This window comes from Elaeis guineensis, chromosome 4 (assembly GCF_000442705.2).
Source record: "Elaeis guineensis isolate ETL-2024a chromosome 4, EG11, whole genome shotgun sequence".
Lineage (NCBI taxonomy): Eukaryota > Viridiplantae > Streptophyta > Magnoliopsida > Arecales > Arecaceae > Elaeis > Elaeis guineensis.
The window spans coordinates 122,530,245-122,546,934 of NC_025996.2; the positions used below are offsets into that span (position 1 = coordinate 122,530,245).

Below are 16,690 nucleotides of genomic sequence, written 5' to 3' on the forward strand. Positions count from 1 at the left end.
GGAAAAGAAGGCAGCTGCTTAAGACAACAAGAAAGGAAAAGGAAATGCAGATATGCCTGTTGGTGAGAGTTGAAGTCTGTTCACCCATATTCTACAACCAGATCATCCTACAGTGGCAACGATGTTGGCAGCTCAAGCAATGACGCACCTAGTGGCTAAGATGGCACAACAGTTTATAATTCAAAGCCCATGGGTGGTCTCTACTCACTACTTCATCTTGAGCTCTAATTCACCCACATAATACAAGATAAAGACCACGATGCACAACCTAGTAGAGCCTGTGTGGATACTATTGCATCTAAGAGATAGGCCCCTCAAGCAAGTTCGAGATATGATGCTACTGTTGTAAATGACCTAGCATGTCGAATAGGCTCCCTAGATGTATCTCAATCTGAGTCATACTCTCAAATCTAAATCATTTTTTACACTGGTAGAGTATGAATTGTATGAGCATGGATATGGCTTGTACAATGTATTATATTTGAGTAGGTAATATCCTTCACAACCTCAAGTATCTTATGGAACAGATTTTGCGATCGGGATCTTTGAATGGCCAATCCAATACAGGACAAATGAATCCTCTCAGGGTACTTATCCAGTTGTACTAATTACCTCCCTCAAGATAGCATGCAACAGGCACATATTATGGGAGGATAACAATGTAGGACTACGGTGCAACACTCTTGGAGTCTTGGACTTCCTTGCCAAGCCTGAAACATGAATACGATTCCAACGTCTATGGGAGATAGTGACACTCCACAAGATTTTAAATACCAATATGTATTTTATACTTTAAATATATTAAAGTACTCCATTTGTTGTATATTGTATTGTGTATATATTTTTTTATAAACACAATATCATTGTCAAGATGCGAATGACTGGAAGGAAGCTAATCCTGACAGTCTGAATACGAATATTGGAAATGGTTTCTGATCCATCAGACCTCGATGGTACTGGGATGACGGATTCATCAATTTGATTCGTCTGTATGGTGGAGAGGGATGTCCTTCTTCAATCTTGCTCTTCGAATCGAATATTCTCCAGCAGGATTTGAGCTCTATGATCACGCTCCGGAGAAATAGTCACACTGGGATGCCCCACTCCAACTCCTTTTTTGCTTACCAAAAAAAATAAACACATTATCATAATGCAAGTCATTATTGTTGTATATTGCATGTCATTACGCATGCCTATTCAACTCCATGTCATCGTAAAAACAACATCAAAAGAATGATAAAATTACAAATTACACAACAATAATCATCAAAATTATAAGTAGAAAAAATTGAGAAAAAATGAAAAAATTAAGGAAATGGCATACCCATCAGTGGAAACAAAAAAAAAAAAATTGAGAAAACAAAAGAAGAATTAAAAAGAAAAATAAGGGAATGGCATAATGATCAGCTGACCAGTATGCCATGGTGTACCGTTTGTCCACACGGTACTGAACTGGTTTCATACCGTGCTGGGGGCCAATTGTTCCAAGCACCAGTACTGGTTCAGTGAACATAGTCCACAACCTTCCCTCCGTAACACCTTATGCAGTTGATGTAATAACATTTTTATGTTCTTCTTAAATTATTTTTTAAGTAGACTTCCAACGTTTGCGAGTAAAATTTAGAGCATTTTTCAATAATAGTAAACGAGTGCTGCAAGAATCTATGTTAAAATAGATAGACTTTGGTAATCCAAGTGAATCTGACCTCTAAGCAGCATTTACTGACAATAATCTTGATGTTTTATTCCCAAAGCTCAGTTGGGCAACCTACTGTAAAGTTCAGATCTTCAAACAACTTGTAAATTTGATACATGAAATGGGACCATCATCTGCTAGACCGCTCTAAAGTATAGCATTTCCAGTTTAGCAACAAAGAAGTGACTCTCATTCGAATAGCCAAAAGTGGTTTAGCAAGCTATGGTGATTATATAACGGGACTACACCATGATATGGCCCCTTAAGATAAAAATTGCAATTAACCAAAACAGAATACAGAAAAGAGAACATGGAATACCTGAGCATCTGGGTCGATTCATGTAGCTTTCCAAAAGGATTCTAAGGCCTTATCATTCTGACCAAGCTGAGCATAAATATGACCAAGCTACATGTAGTATGGCTGGAACTTCACCCACCTTTAGACTTTCAGAATTTTCAGGCTGAACCTCCAAGACCTTTTCAAAGTTTGAAAGAGAACTCCTGAAATCCCCTAACTTCAGTGGGACTTGTCCCAGCCCTACATGGTACAGCACTAGCAACAAACATCATGATCCATGGATAAATAGCATGAATATCAAAGAAGCAATGTTTTCTGAACCATCCCGAATCGGACGGTTCCGGCCATATCGAACCGTACCAGTGGGAAGCCAGTCCAGTTCCGGCATAGAAAACGGCACAGCGGCCATCTCGAAAGGAGGGAGAAGAAAGAGAGGGGGGGGGAGAGAGAGAGGGGGGAGAGAGAGAGGGAGAGGAGGGGGGGGCCTCCGGCGGCCGCTGGAGGCCATCCAAGGCCACGCCGAGGGGCTTGAAAGAGGAGGGCCGAGGCCGAAGGAGGGCCTCCACCCTTGTCCCATGCGAAATAGGTAAATATCAATTTTGGGAGGGTATTCATGGAAATTTATCTTTTTGTGGGGTATTCACACAAAAAATCCTGTGTTTTATAACTGAATTTTTAACTTTGAGTTGCTTCATTAGTTTGGGGGCAATTAATTTTCTTACCAAGGAACATAAAAATTGTTAACTAACTTTTGCCATCAAGTCGTACGTGGATACTCATGATAAGTACACAATTAATTCACTTTTAGTGGAAAACAGCAACAAAAATGTCAGTTCCAATCTACAACTCAAAAACACCTGCCTTCAGTACTTTTAAGCACCTGACTTCCTGCTCTTTCTAAAGTAGGATTTTGTAATTCAACTTAAGTAAGCCACTTACAAGAGTAGGATTTTATAATTCAATTTAAGTCATAGACTCAACAGCAAGCCAGTTAGGAGGAAGTATCTTCCTAATCAAATGGATATGTAGATTTCCTCTCTTCTTTTTGTTTCTCTTATGATTCTTTCTATCATCTAATGTTCTTCTTTTTTTTTTTTTTGTTCTAATGGGTAAAGTGATTGGTTTCACTATGCAACCTCTTTCTTACCTCTTGTTCATAAAGAATGTCAACAATTTACTCTTAGATATAATGGAGATGCTATTAGGTGTTTTATGTAGCATCTTGCTAAATTGTATCTTGTTCAGTACTGAAGTTTAACAATTTTCCAAGTCCTCAGAGTAACACAATGTTTTAAGACACAATGCAATAACCATGTCCCTTGACTTAACACTGTATTCATTAATTCTCCAAGAGTGTCATCTTTATAGTACTGCTACAATATTTATTTTACTCTTCAAAAGGTCTCCATAACAGTAATCATAAAAATTATAAGCACATAAAATGTTATAGGGTGCTCACTTTCCAACCTTTTGTAGGACTACAGTAAATTATGGTGTAAAATTCCATGCGTACACTTGCATGCTGAGACTAAAAATGTTTTGACATATAAAATTTTACACAGAACATGTTTCTTTTGCCCCCCAAAAGAAAATCCTGGCTCTGCTACTGATTGCATTTGCAGCACTTGTTTAGCTAAACAATATATATCATACTCATGACCAAGCAATATATGATCAAACATTTTGTGGTTACAAGAGCATACGACATCACAAGGATCACAAGTGCTAATTTTAAAGGTCACTCTAAATAATATGGTCCAAACACTATGTTTGCAACCTTATCCTCAACGTGCATGATTAGTCCCCTGATATTGACTAATTGTACACCCGCAACCACTCATCCTTAGCTATAAGCACTAAATCTAAGTCTCTGATTCAATATCTATATGATGATGTTGTTTTACTTATTGCATGGCAAGAGGCTTAAAGGACAGAACTTAAGTACAATAAATAGGCAAGGTATGCATGTCCACTACCTTCAATTCATGGCATTTACTTAATTAATAAAATCCTCACAGATGGAAAAGAACAGAACAAGCATGATAAACTACATCTGTAGCGTCTGACCCTTCTGTTAGTAAGTATTTCCACCAGCAATTAATTTGATAGATGAACAAAATAAGTTTTCAGTTGTGCTTGAATGCAGTATATAGTTATAAATTACAAATACCATCACTGAAAGAAATACAAGGCGATCTCTCAAGGTAAAAAGAAAGTTATGGTAATGTTTAATAAAACATGGTAGCTAACATTACAATTATGGGCAGCATACAGGCAGTATAACTACCATATATTTCCCAAAAAAGCATGGCCACAGAGATAGGGAAAAAGCACACACCATAATTGGGCAAAATGAAGTCTTGTGGCTTCTTGATTTCTTTGACAGATGCCACCACGCAGCCTTCTCAAAATCTCCTACAATTATACATTTAAAAATTGTAATAACCTCGTATAGCAGAAACAAAAAAATAATGTAATAACTTTTACTTGGCCAACCAAAATATACAATTACAATTGGAGGCATAAAAACATGACTAGGGTATAATAACCAACATCTTAATTAAGAATCCTGCCTCAGATAATAATATTCACCTTGCTCTGGTATGACCTTGCCAGGTTGTAGTAAGAGTGTGATTTCATCAACCCATGATTGCTTGCAGCAAGAGCAGCCTCAGTTAACTGCTCAACCAAAAAATGCTGACCAGTGAAGAAGTAGTGATTTGCTAAATTATTCAGTGCCATTGAACAATAAGGGTGTATTTCAAAAGCTCTTCTCATGCTTTCCATTCCACTTCAAACTCCATAAGCTATAGACATTTAAAAAGCAATGGTAATAAGATGATTGAGATGCCAGAGTTTTCGAAACAGTACATTTTCTTCACAAGCAGAATATGTTGAAATATTGATTTATACTACAGAATGGCTGATTCGACCTTCATTTGTTTGCAAATCCAGGATTCCAAGAGCCACCAGACCCTCTACATTTTCTGGATCTAACTGTATAATATAACACACCAAAAAAAATGAATTAGGGGAAAAGGGAGGTATACTTGCATACTTAAATCTATGACTAGTGAATAATTGACTTGCCCATAAAACTTGCTCAAAGGCTTGTCGAGCTTTCTCAAACTGACCAAGTCTGTGGCGGCAGAGGCCAATACCAAGCCTCACAGCAGCGGAGCAGTTAGGATTCACAGCAATGCCCTCTGCGTAATATCTGCGTTAATTGCATAGCCAAGCAATGAAACACAGATGGAAATCATCTACTTCAAAACCATAAGAAGACAATCAAACCTTATATAGCTCTAAGGAGCTCTTATATAAGTCCATAGCCTTTTTATATTGATCTTCATTCTCTGCAATGTGAAAATCAACAGAAGCCTGCACAATAAATATTAGTAATTTAAGTTTTTCCCTGAAAAATGCAGTGGTATAATATGTTTGATTTCAGACACAAATATTCTATAATTTTATGTACATTATTTTACTGATTTTAAGATAAATACATAATCAAACTGTAAATCTATATAGAACTGGACACATCATTTTTCATTCTTTTCCTAGAGTTCATTTTCTTTATAACTCATACACTTTTATTGCCATCACAAATCCCAGTCCTCTTCAATAATCGCTAATGGCAATCCTATCTGAATTTGTTGAAACAAAATTAATGATCCATGAATATTGATCTACCATGCCAAATTATGAACAATTATAGCAATGTGCATTTTTTGTGAATACTGCCATTCAGGCCTTTTATCTTAGGTTTACTTAAGTTTAAAATAGAAATCATAAAATCACTCAAGCACAGTGCTTAGTAGAAAACAAGTTCACTTGTTGAACATTTCAATCCTTTAAGATTTGTGTGCATCAGACTAGGGTTGATAACATGCATGTCCAGCTATTCTCTACTGATGCTGTTTAGGTGTTAAAGTAAATATATAAGCTATATCATAGAACAAGGACCGTGCAACAAGCATAAAAAAGATAGCCGTGTAGATCGTCACTTGGATTAGAAAACACTAAGTCCTTAAGGAATGCCTTTGAACAGATTATATCTTGGGCCAACTGTGAGATAACATCATCTGTTACATGCTTGCATATGACATTAGTTTATCTTGACATCCTAAGAACATCCTGAGGACCCTGGTTTAAAAAAAATTGTGAAACAGAAACTTTTTTGAAACAGAAACTTTTGTCTGTAACTAATATCTGTAACTTCATTTGACTGAAATATTGTAAGATGATTCAGATAGGAATATGTCTCTGACTTTAAAATCATAACTTAAAATAGATTACATGAAAAAACTATAAATGTTTATTTAAATACTAATGAGCAGAATCCTCTAATATTTATCAACTTAGAAACTGCCATCAAAACAAAGGTTTATGGTGAATGTCACAAAAAAAAGATTTTGGCGTAGACTAAAGATATCCAATAAAGCAGGACTGCTAATACTCATAGCTAAGGTCATGCTAGAAAAGAACCAAAAGATTCACGGACTCGGTACTGAAAGCTGTACCAGTTGCCGGCCGGTATAGTACCATATCATACCGTATCGGACTGTATCATATCGTACCGATAATAAAAAAATCAAAAAAAAAATCCCACCCACCAGCACTAAAAAAAAAAGGGAAACTAGACCGAACCGGACCAAACCACCTGATATCAGGTGGTTCGAGCCGATACCTTACCGAACAGACCAGTTCAGTCCAGTTCAGCCCATTTTCCGAAAATCCGGCTTGAACCGGACCGGCTCCCCATTGGGACAATTCGGTATGGATATACCGGCCAGTTTGGGCCGGTACGGAATATGGTTGAGGTAATGTCAACCCCGCATAGTTGGATTAAAGCACGATGATTATGGTTATTTGTGGGAAAGAGAACAAACTTGAACATTAATAAAAGAATGAATAGAATTGTTTGCCTTGAAAAATTGCAACTCAATGGATTTGTTACAGCACTCCTTGCACAAAAGCCTAACAACATTGCCAAAAAAAAAAAGGAAAAAAAGAGGCTATTTTTTCGGGAATTATATGTCACATAAGAGCATTCCAGCAACAAATTTATCTGCAACTTCGAGTATTTGGTACAATGGGAAGAAAAAAAAGTACCTGACCAAGAAAAGCAGGAACATTATTAGGATCATCACCCAAAACAATTTGAAATGCGTTAGACGCATTCTGTAGTTCACCTTTGGCAACATAAAGTTGACCTGTATGACGAAGTAAGATCAGTAGATCCACAAAGAGCAAATAATGGGTTCTTTGGCTTTGGTCCACTAACATCTGAATACAATTCAGAACATCCTTAATGAGTTATGCAGCAAAAAGATGCCAATACTGATATTGATTGTGTTCCCCAGGATAGTGGTGTTGTAGATAATACTATGTGCTGATTGTTCATTGTTATGATGAACACCTCCTGAATGGGATGAAAACAACTAAGTGGTTCTCCTTTGCAAAATCTAGTTACCAATTAATGGTACTAAACTGATGGTGTCCTAGCACAAAAGTTGCACAACTTTTGAATCAGAAAATTTTCCTGACAATACCAAATACCTATTTGCTAGGCGTACATACTAACCAAGAAGATATTGAAAGAACCCGAGTACCTCCTAGCCCTCATTGGTAAATATAGGGATCTCCTTGAAAGGCAAGACGTGAACTAAAAGGCTTGTAGAGGCATTGAACAAGTTGATGATTGGTGGTTGTTACAATATGAAGCATTTCAATTTTTGGATAACAAACATGAGAACTCAATTTGAGCATCTAATGTTATATGAGAGAGGTAGTCTTGGTTTCTAGCATGAAAATCAGGGGAAGACAAATCAAGGCACCAGGGCCAGCAAGGGCAGTTAGTCTGTGGAAATCAACAGGGCTAAGGCCCCCCATATAGCGCAGGTCATATGGTTATGAGACAGTCAAATCAGATAACATTAGACAGAAGCCATCCTGGTTATAGATAGCATTATGGTTGGAGAATGAGAAAAGATGCAACCACACTATGGCCACACCCATTAACAGGACGCCGTCACAACCAGCATTCCAATGATGCCTCCTCTGCATATTTTTAAGGTTCACGTAATTAAGTGTAGTACATGGAATGCATGAGATAATATCATTAATAGTACTATCAGAACATTAAGATAACTAAAGTACACCTGAAAACCCACTGTCAAGGATGATTGAGGAGAGGAGCATAGCATATGCATTTCGCTAGCTGGAATTAGAATAGACACTACAAACATCTAATACATCATTAGTATTTTCAAATAAAAGCAAATATTAGTATTTCAAGAACCAAATGCATTAATACTTTAGAATGAATTTTCTATTTTCATGATATTATGAGTTTTAACAATGATTGCAATGTATTATATCAAAGATTTTCATTTGGTGGTACCAGTGCAGTAATAGGGTGTCATATTGGCTGAAATGAAAATATAGCATCCAATAAACATGCAAGTTGCCTTATTAATTATATAACATCATATATACTTATATTTACTGAAGAAAATTTTAATGCATGAAAGGACTCAAAAAGTCAAAATATTAAAGTACCCTTGACTAAAAGAAAACGTATAAAGTTGCTTCCAAAGTGAAGGCGATCAGATTGTGCCTATACGTGCTGGTGCATGTTGTGAATTGGCGAGACTCCATTGCATGATGGGAAACCCCTGCTTCTGAGTGGCTGCCTGCAGAGTGCATAAGGAGTTTTTCATATAATACAACATCATCAACTATGAAGAGATAAGCACAACAGCATAAGTCAGATCCTTCTTTAAATTCCTTCCTAAGCCTTCTCTCTAACCTAATGACCCAATAATGAAGCCCTCAACTTAATTATTCCTTCTTAGATTCGGTGCAGATGTCCATAACCATAATACCATGTTAAGCATTTCACTTAATTCTTCTATGGCCCATACAGCCAAAGTTGCACATCAAAGAACAATAGATCCTGAGCAGCTCTATAAAGATGTAAATAATTCATATTATCTGAGAATTGGCACTTGGACTTTGAACAAATTTTCGACCAATAATTTTTGATTTAGGCATTGACTTGGAACAGAATTAACATTACAGATCATAGTAGCACAAATTCAGTAAAAGAATATATCAAATGATCATCACTAAAGTTTACGACTCAAAAACAAGGTTCAAAATCTCAATACTAGACCACGTACAGGTAGCATGTTGGAAAATGCCAATACACCTGGTACAGGTATTCATTTTGCATACCCAGAGGCGGACCTTTTCAGGGACATGCGGGGGAGGGGGGGCGGTGGGTGGTGGGGAGGGGGGTTGGCCGTGGTCCCCCCAAAATTTTTTATATATATATTATACCATGAGTAGGATGCCCCTTCCCCAAAACTTCTCCGGAATCTCCACTAAATTAGAAAAGTGGACAACTAAACAGGGACCACTAGAGAAAAGGGAGACCACCAAGCATTGATCTGATGACTTATAATAAAATATAATATATTATAATTTGAGAATTGAGAAGGCCAAGAGGCAGAGGGACCTGTGACCCTGTGGGGGTTCTAAAAAGAGAATGAACCCCACAAAAGAGAGAAAACCCCACCCAAAGTAAAAAGAACAGACTTGTTGAGAAAGCACTTTTCGTGATTTTTGATCAAAACAAGAGGAGAGGACAAGAGATAGCAGCAGCCAGGGATTTTCTTTATCATTTACGGCATCAATTTTCAGCAACAAGCCAACAAAGGTTTTTTTTAGTTTATTGTTCTCCACTTTTCGGTATTGATTTACGTTAGTGGAAATCTATTTACTTTGTGCAATTGTGTGGACTCAGTACCAGCTTTTATTTATGAGTTTGTTCTGTATTATGAATTTTTTGGAGAGAATCTAATTTTTTTGGATAAATTAAGATTTTATTATTTATAAGTGAATTTAATTGTTATAATTTAAATGTTGTTTGAATTGTTCAATTTAGGTGTACAAGAATGTTCTGAATTTAATTAATCTTTTTTTCTTGAATAATTATTATATTATTTTCTTTTACTTTACATAGACGTCTAATTTGTTCTAACTAATTAATGTAGAAATTTCTCAAGTATCAATTCATCATGGTTAAGAAAAAAACTATTAATTCTTTTTTTAAGAGGAAGGTTGATGATAAAAATGCACCTTCAGCATCAATTCAAATGACTAAAAGTACTTTTGCGGTTGAGGAGAGTCCTTCTAAAAATCGAAGAATTGATATTGAATAAGATAATGATAATGATATAGAACGTGACCCAGGGTTACGCTGACAAATTTATGAATTTTCAATAAACCAAAGAGATGAAATAAGAAGGAAATATTTAAAAATGGGAGCATATCAAATTCGTCTTCAAAGTTATCCTCGTTCTGGTCCTGAAAAACATCCTCGTAGATTTTTTGCTGCATGGTTTAATTTGTTCCCATGGTTGGAATACTCTGTTGCAAAGGATGCTGCATATTGTTTTTCATATTATCTCTTTCATAAGAAAAAAACTATTGATTCTTTTTTTAAGAGGAAGGTTGATGATAAAAATGCACCTTCGGCATCAATTCAAATGACTAAAAGTACTCTTGAGGTTAAGAAGAGTCCTAAGAATCGAAGAATTGATATTAAAGAAGATAATGATAATGATATAGAACGTGACCCAGGGTTACGCCGACAAATTTATGAATTTTTACTAAACCAAAGAGATGAAATAAGAAGGAAATATTTGAAAATGGGAGCATATCAAATTCGTCTTCAAAGTTATCCTCATTCTGGTCCTGAAAAACATCCTCGTAGATTTTTTGTTGCATGGTTTAATTTGTTCCCATGGTTGGAATACTCCATTGCAAAGGATGTTGCATATTGTTTTCCATGTTATCTCTTTGGCAAGCCATCAAGTGGTCGTCCTGGAGTAGATGTGTTTATTGTAAAAGGATTTCGTAATTGGAAGAAAGTCAATGATGGAAAAAATTGTGCATTTCTTAATCATGTTGGAGACGATCGTTGTTCATCGCATAATAATGCAGTGAAATGTTGTGATACTTTATTGAATCAGTCACAACATATTCATAATTTTATAAATGTGCAATCTTCAAGGGAGAAATGAAAAAATAGATTGAGACTTAAAGCCTCCATTGATACAATTCATTGGTTATCTTATCAAGGTTGTGCATTTAGAGGACATGATGAGTCCTCAAGTTCCAAAAATTGTGAAAATTTTCTTAAAATGATAAAGTTGTTAGCATCATATAATGATGATGTAGCAAAAGTTGTCTTGCAAAATGCTCCATATAATTCTCAGTGGACTTTTCCAAAAATTCAAAAGGAGCTCCTACATATCCTTGCAAGTAAGGTTCAAAATTATATTCATGAGGAGATTGGGAAGTCCAAATTTTGCATTATTGTTGATGAAGCATGTGATGAGCCGAAAAGAGAGCAATTGGCTATTATTTTGAGGTTTGTTGACAAAGATGGTTTGATAAGAGAACGATACTTGGATTTAATGCATGTTAAAGATACTTCAGGAGCAACTCTTAAACAGGAATTGTGCAATATCCTTTCTCAATACTGTCTTGACATTCGAAATATGTGTGGTCAAGGATATGATGGTGCTCGTAAAATGTGTGGAGAGTTTAATGGGTTGCAAGCATTAATTTGAAAGGAATGTCCTTATGCATATTATGTGCATTGCTTTGCTCAGGGTGAGAAATTTTGCTAAATTCTATGTTTAGATTTTAATTTGATGATATATTTTATTTATTAATATGTTATTATGATATTATTTACAGGTTACAACTTGCACTAGTTGTTGCTTCTAGAGAGGTTATCCCAATTCATCAATTCTTTTCAAACTTGACCTTCATAAAAAATCTCATTTGTAGCTCAAGTAAACGACATGATGAATTAGAAGCTGCCAAACTTGAAGAAATTGCATATTTGTTAGAATTTGATGAATTGGAGACTAGTAGAGGGGTAAACCAAAGAACCACATTGAAACGAGCTAGTGATACTCGTTGGAGTTCTCATTTTGATTCTGTGTGCAGTTTAATTGTAATGTTTGGTGCAACTTCTTCTATTCTTCAAAGCATTATTAAAGATGGAGCCACTTACTCTCAATGTGGAGATACTGATACTGCTTACAATTCAATGAATTCATTTGAATTTGCCTTCATTTTAGTTTTTGTAAAAGAGATGATGGGAATTATTAATCTTCTTTGTGATGCTCTACAACAACAATCTCAGGAGATTGTAAATGCCATGCAATATGTTGCAACAACAAAAAGTCTAATTCAACAATTAAGAGAAGATGGATGGGATACTCTACTTGAGAATGCCAAGTTGTTCTATCAGCAGCATCTTATTGATATTCCTGATTTTAGTGCTCCTTACATAGCACGTCGGGGTCGAGCTTGTCACCAACAAGATAAAGTTACCATTAAGCATCATTATCGAGTGGACATTTTTCTTGTTGCAATAGACAAACAATTGCAGAAGTTGAATTATCGATTAAGGAGACAATAGAGCTCTTATCTCTTTGCTCATCTTTGATTCCTAAGAATGGATATAAAGCCTTCAATATTGATAATAGTTACAAGCTTGCAGAGAAATACTATCCTATGGACTTCATTGAGCAAGAGAAAATCAATTTCAAATTTCAGCTTCAGCATTTTATTTGTGATGCACCTCATGATCCAAATTTAAAGTCTCTTTCTAAAATATCTGATCTTTATAAAGCATTGGCAGCAACAAAAAAATCAAAGATATACTATTTGTTTGATCGATTGATTCGCCTTGTATTAACTCTTACAGTGTCTACTGCTACTACAGAACGAGCATTTTCAACAATAAAGTTGGTGAAAACAAGACTCCGTAATAAGATGGAAGATGAGTTTCTTGCCGATAATTTAGTTGTCTATATTGAAAGGGAAATTGCTGAACTTTTTGATTTGGATTCCATCATTGATGAATTCAAAGATTTAAAAGAACATCGAGGAGCACTGTAATAAAGGTATGTCATTGTATTGGTATGACTTGTTTTTATTTTACAAAATTATTTTATATTTGGCCCCCTCAAGTATTTCATCCAAGGTCCGCCCCTGTGCATACTGATGCCCAATGCACCCACATACCCAACTATCAATTCGATACTAGTACGATATGCTTGGTACAAGCTGGTGCATACTAATGGACACACTTTGCTTGAAAACTTTGAGAGGGTTTAATATATTTTATATTTCTTCAATCTAATTAGATGTTTAACTTTGAAAAGGAACTATTCAGATTTTTCAAAGTCTTAACTTGTTTCTACTCTCCTGCTTTTTGTGGTGGCATCATTCCTAAGCAGAAAATTGAGGACAAGCTGCTTCTTTGGGGACTTGAATCTCTGGTCTTTGGCACCAGATTAAATCGAAAGCACCAGATTAAAAAATCTCATTCCAGCCTCCTCTCAGGCTCTCTCGGTCTCTCTCCATTCTTCAGGCTCGACCACTCGAAGCTCTCGCCCTCTCAGGCTCTCTACCTCTCTTTTTTTCACTTTTCACTCTTTACTCTTCAGTCATTTGAGGTTCAAGACCCATGAGCTGGCTCGGCCCGATCTACGGCCCTTAAAGGGCTGGGCTGGGCCAGCTATATTATGTCCCATTTTTTGGCTGGGCCTAGCCCGGCCCGGCCCATCAAATTTTAGGCCTATGTGGGCCGGGCCGGGCCGGGCCAGGCCAGCCCATTTTGACAGTACTACCGCATAGTTCATTTATACACTTTAGATGAAGTCTACGTACCAATCGCTCAAATCACCAATGAGGACTTTGTGCTACCTGAGACATACCTCAGAAGACTTTTTTTTTTTCCTCAAGTGCAAGCAGTAAATATTAAAACATACCAAATAAGTTGTCCTATATGGCGATTTTAGTGCAAGATGTATGCTAACAACTAGAGTAATGACATAGTTTCCTATATGATGGACTGGAGTGACATCCAATAGAGCATCTGGAAAAGAAAAAGAATTCTAGCATCAATTTCTTCACAATATAATGTGTAAGAATATCCTCATGTAATACATGAATAAATAGAAACATTTTAGCAATTTATCTTCACCTTTCCCAATCCATGTGGATGGTTCATGGACATCAATTCTTGATGCTCTATTGTAGCATTGAGCTGCTAAAATAAAATAATCATCCTTTTTACTTTTATTTGTCTCCATCTTCCCAAAATAAGTATGATAGGCCCCCAGTGCATTTAGGATAGCAATTCGATCATACTTGAAATCAGCATAGTACTCATCAATTTCTGCAAATATAAGAAATCTAATTCCTCTACAAGAATGAAAAACTTAGCGTAAACAAAGTGCTTACTCTCGATATTGGGCCCTATCTCAGTTTGCTCATGGGGAAGAATGGTACAGAGATGGAAAGAGCTAGTGAAAGGATGTAAACGGAATGGTCAGAACAGACCACGACAGTCAGGACAGTTCAAGAAAGAACTAGTGCCCTGCACCCATTCCAATCCCGTTTTCCTTTCAGAACATGACAATGCCAAGGATACTGTTGCATTCCAGAGAGACCTAAATCCTTTGGCTTAAAGTGTCATGATGGTGAATGAAGGAAACATGATAGATGCTTTGAGATTGATCTGTTCTTTTCTTAATGCATTTAAAAATAATAATAAAATCCTCCCCCAATTGAGATAAAGAATACTATTAGCAAAACAAAAATACCTGGACTTGATCCTTCCTCCAAAATCCGCCGTAATTGTTCCACCTTATTTTGCTTAAAGTATTCTCTCTGTGTCAAAAAACAATAGGGAATAAGTAGAACGTCTTAGATGCAATCCATAAAAGATAAACAATTTCCACAGATTTCTATAACTTAGTTAAAAGCAAAGTAATTTATTTCCAATATCCATTGTAAATAGAAGATGTGGAATTTAATAATAATCAATTGCAGTCTGACTGCAAATGGACAGTCGTTAAGTGAACGCATATAAATTGTTTCTTCAGCAAGGTTCTACATGGTCAGTATGACACAAATCACAAAATCAGAATAGAATACAAATTCTCTGCTTTCTGAATGAATAATATTATGCTTGGAACCCTAATTCAATCGATTCAACCAATGCAAGCAATCATACGACCGAAACCACTCTAATCTAACAAAGAGCTGGGGTCTAAAATCATCTGGTGGAGTTCTATTTTGGAGACAAAGAGAAGGGAAGGAGAAAGGGGGCCGACCGTGATGATGAACCAGAGGTAAGGGGGGCCTGCTCGGCCTTGAGGATGTCGAGGATGTTGTTGGTGTCGTGAGGGAAGGACTAGAGGCACTTTCACCTCCTCCTCCGAGTTCTGCACCGGAAAATAGATGCAAACTGTATCGCCGCCACCCACCCTAGGGCTTCCGGCAGTCGAGATCGATCTATTTCTCTATTTACCCAGAAGGAGGGTTTCGCAAAGGAGGGGAGGGAAGGGAGAAAACGGAACGTTTTGCAATAGCGGGAAGTTTGCTTTCTGATCTAAGAAATATATTATAATTTTCAAAAATATATGTTGTTAATTGAATTTTTAAAGATTAAAATAAGATTTTTTTTTTTTTAATAAAAATCTTTAGTGTTATATGACAGAACCCAATATGTTCAATGCTATGCAAGGAATTCCTTGGAGAAAAGGGTCTGATCATGGATATATACATAGGTATGCATCCTTTGATAGAAGAAAAATTATCAAACAATAATCGAGGGGAAAAATAATTCGTGCATATTGTGCCCCTAGAAGAATATTTTCACTATTTTTGATACATTACACTAGAACCCAAGTCAAATGATCGAAAAATATATTTGATCTTCCAACTCCTTGTGCTCGATTAACAGCAATGAGTACTACAAAGTCCTTCTAAGATTTTATCACTCAAAACCTTAAATCGATTCAAATATAAGACAAGTACTGCAATAGCTAAAGCCCTATATTCTGATCAAGAATTAAAAATTAACATCATAAGATAGGGTGATGTAGAGAGAGAAAGGAAGGGCGAAAGATATCTCACTGCGATGATAATTAAGCTAGAGGGAAAGAGGGGCTTGCTCAGCCTCAAGGATGTTGAGGATGTCAGTGGCATCATCTGGAAGATCATCCAACAATACTTCCACCTCCTCCTTCAAGTTTTGCACTGAAATATATATACGATTTGCCGTGGATAGCCACACCAACCTAAGGATTACAGTCAGGAGGGATCAATCTATCACTCTTTTCCTTGGAGTGGACTTGTGTAGAAAAGAGAAGAACTATAAAAAGGTCATGGTAGAGCAAGCAAAAATATTAATATGGCAACCATGTTGTTTTGAGGTATGCCACGTGGTCGTTAACAAGGTGCATGAACCAAAATTGCCTCAGCTTAGTCCATTTGAAAGCCATGGTACTAATTAAGGGTGGTAATCTGATCGGATCGAATCATAAATAGAACAGATCCATGCATATCATATCAGAAAATCATCAATCTAAATCCGATCTATTTATTAAACAGATCAAAAATTCAAATATAAATCCGTCCTGTTTATTAAACAGATAAGTTAATCCGATCTGTTTAATCCATTTATTAAATAGATCAAATTAGGTTAAACAGGTTAAATGAGTTAAACAGATTAAACAGGTCGAGTTAAATGGGTTTAGAAATAGGTTAAACTAATTTTAAACAGGTGAAACAGATCTTAAATGGGTTAA

At 36.2% G+C, this 16,690-nt stretch overlaps 1 long non-coding RNA gene across 5 annotated transcripts; it reads right to left on the reverse strand.

The window, feature by feature from the left end:
- Positions 1–756: 756 nt before the first annotated feature.
- LOC105042721 (uncharacterized) lies at positions 757–16,228 on the reverse strand. 5 transcript variants are annotated; one of them, XR_012141039.1, is made up of 10 exons: positions 15,212–15,470; positions 14,699–14,765; positions 8,559–8,692; positions 5,289–5,375; positions 5,085–5,211; positions 4,928–4,991; positions 4,587–4,801; positions 4,333–4,409; positions 2,016–2,234; positions 766–1,120 (listed from the first exon to the last, which is right to left on the reverse strand). It is a non-coding gene; the product is annotated as an uncharacterized lncRNA (long non-coding RNA). The 5 variants fall into 5 exon arrangements; XR_012141038.1 differs by lacking the exon at positions 15,212–15,470 and adding an exon at positions 16,017–16,228 and having other exon boundaries at positions 757–1,120; positions 2,016–4,409; XR_012141040.1 differs by having other exon boundaries at positions 757–1,120; positions 2,016–4,406.
- Between the last annotated feature and the right edge of the window lie 462 nt (positions 16,229–16,690).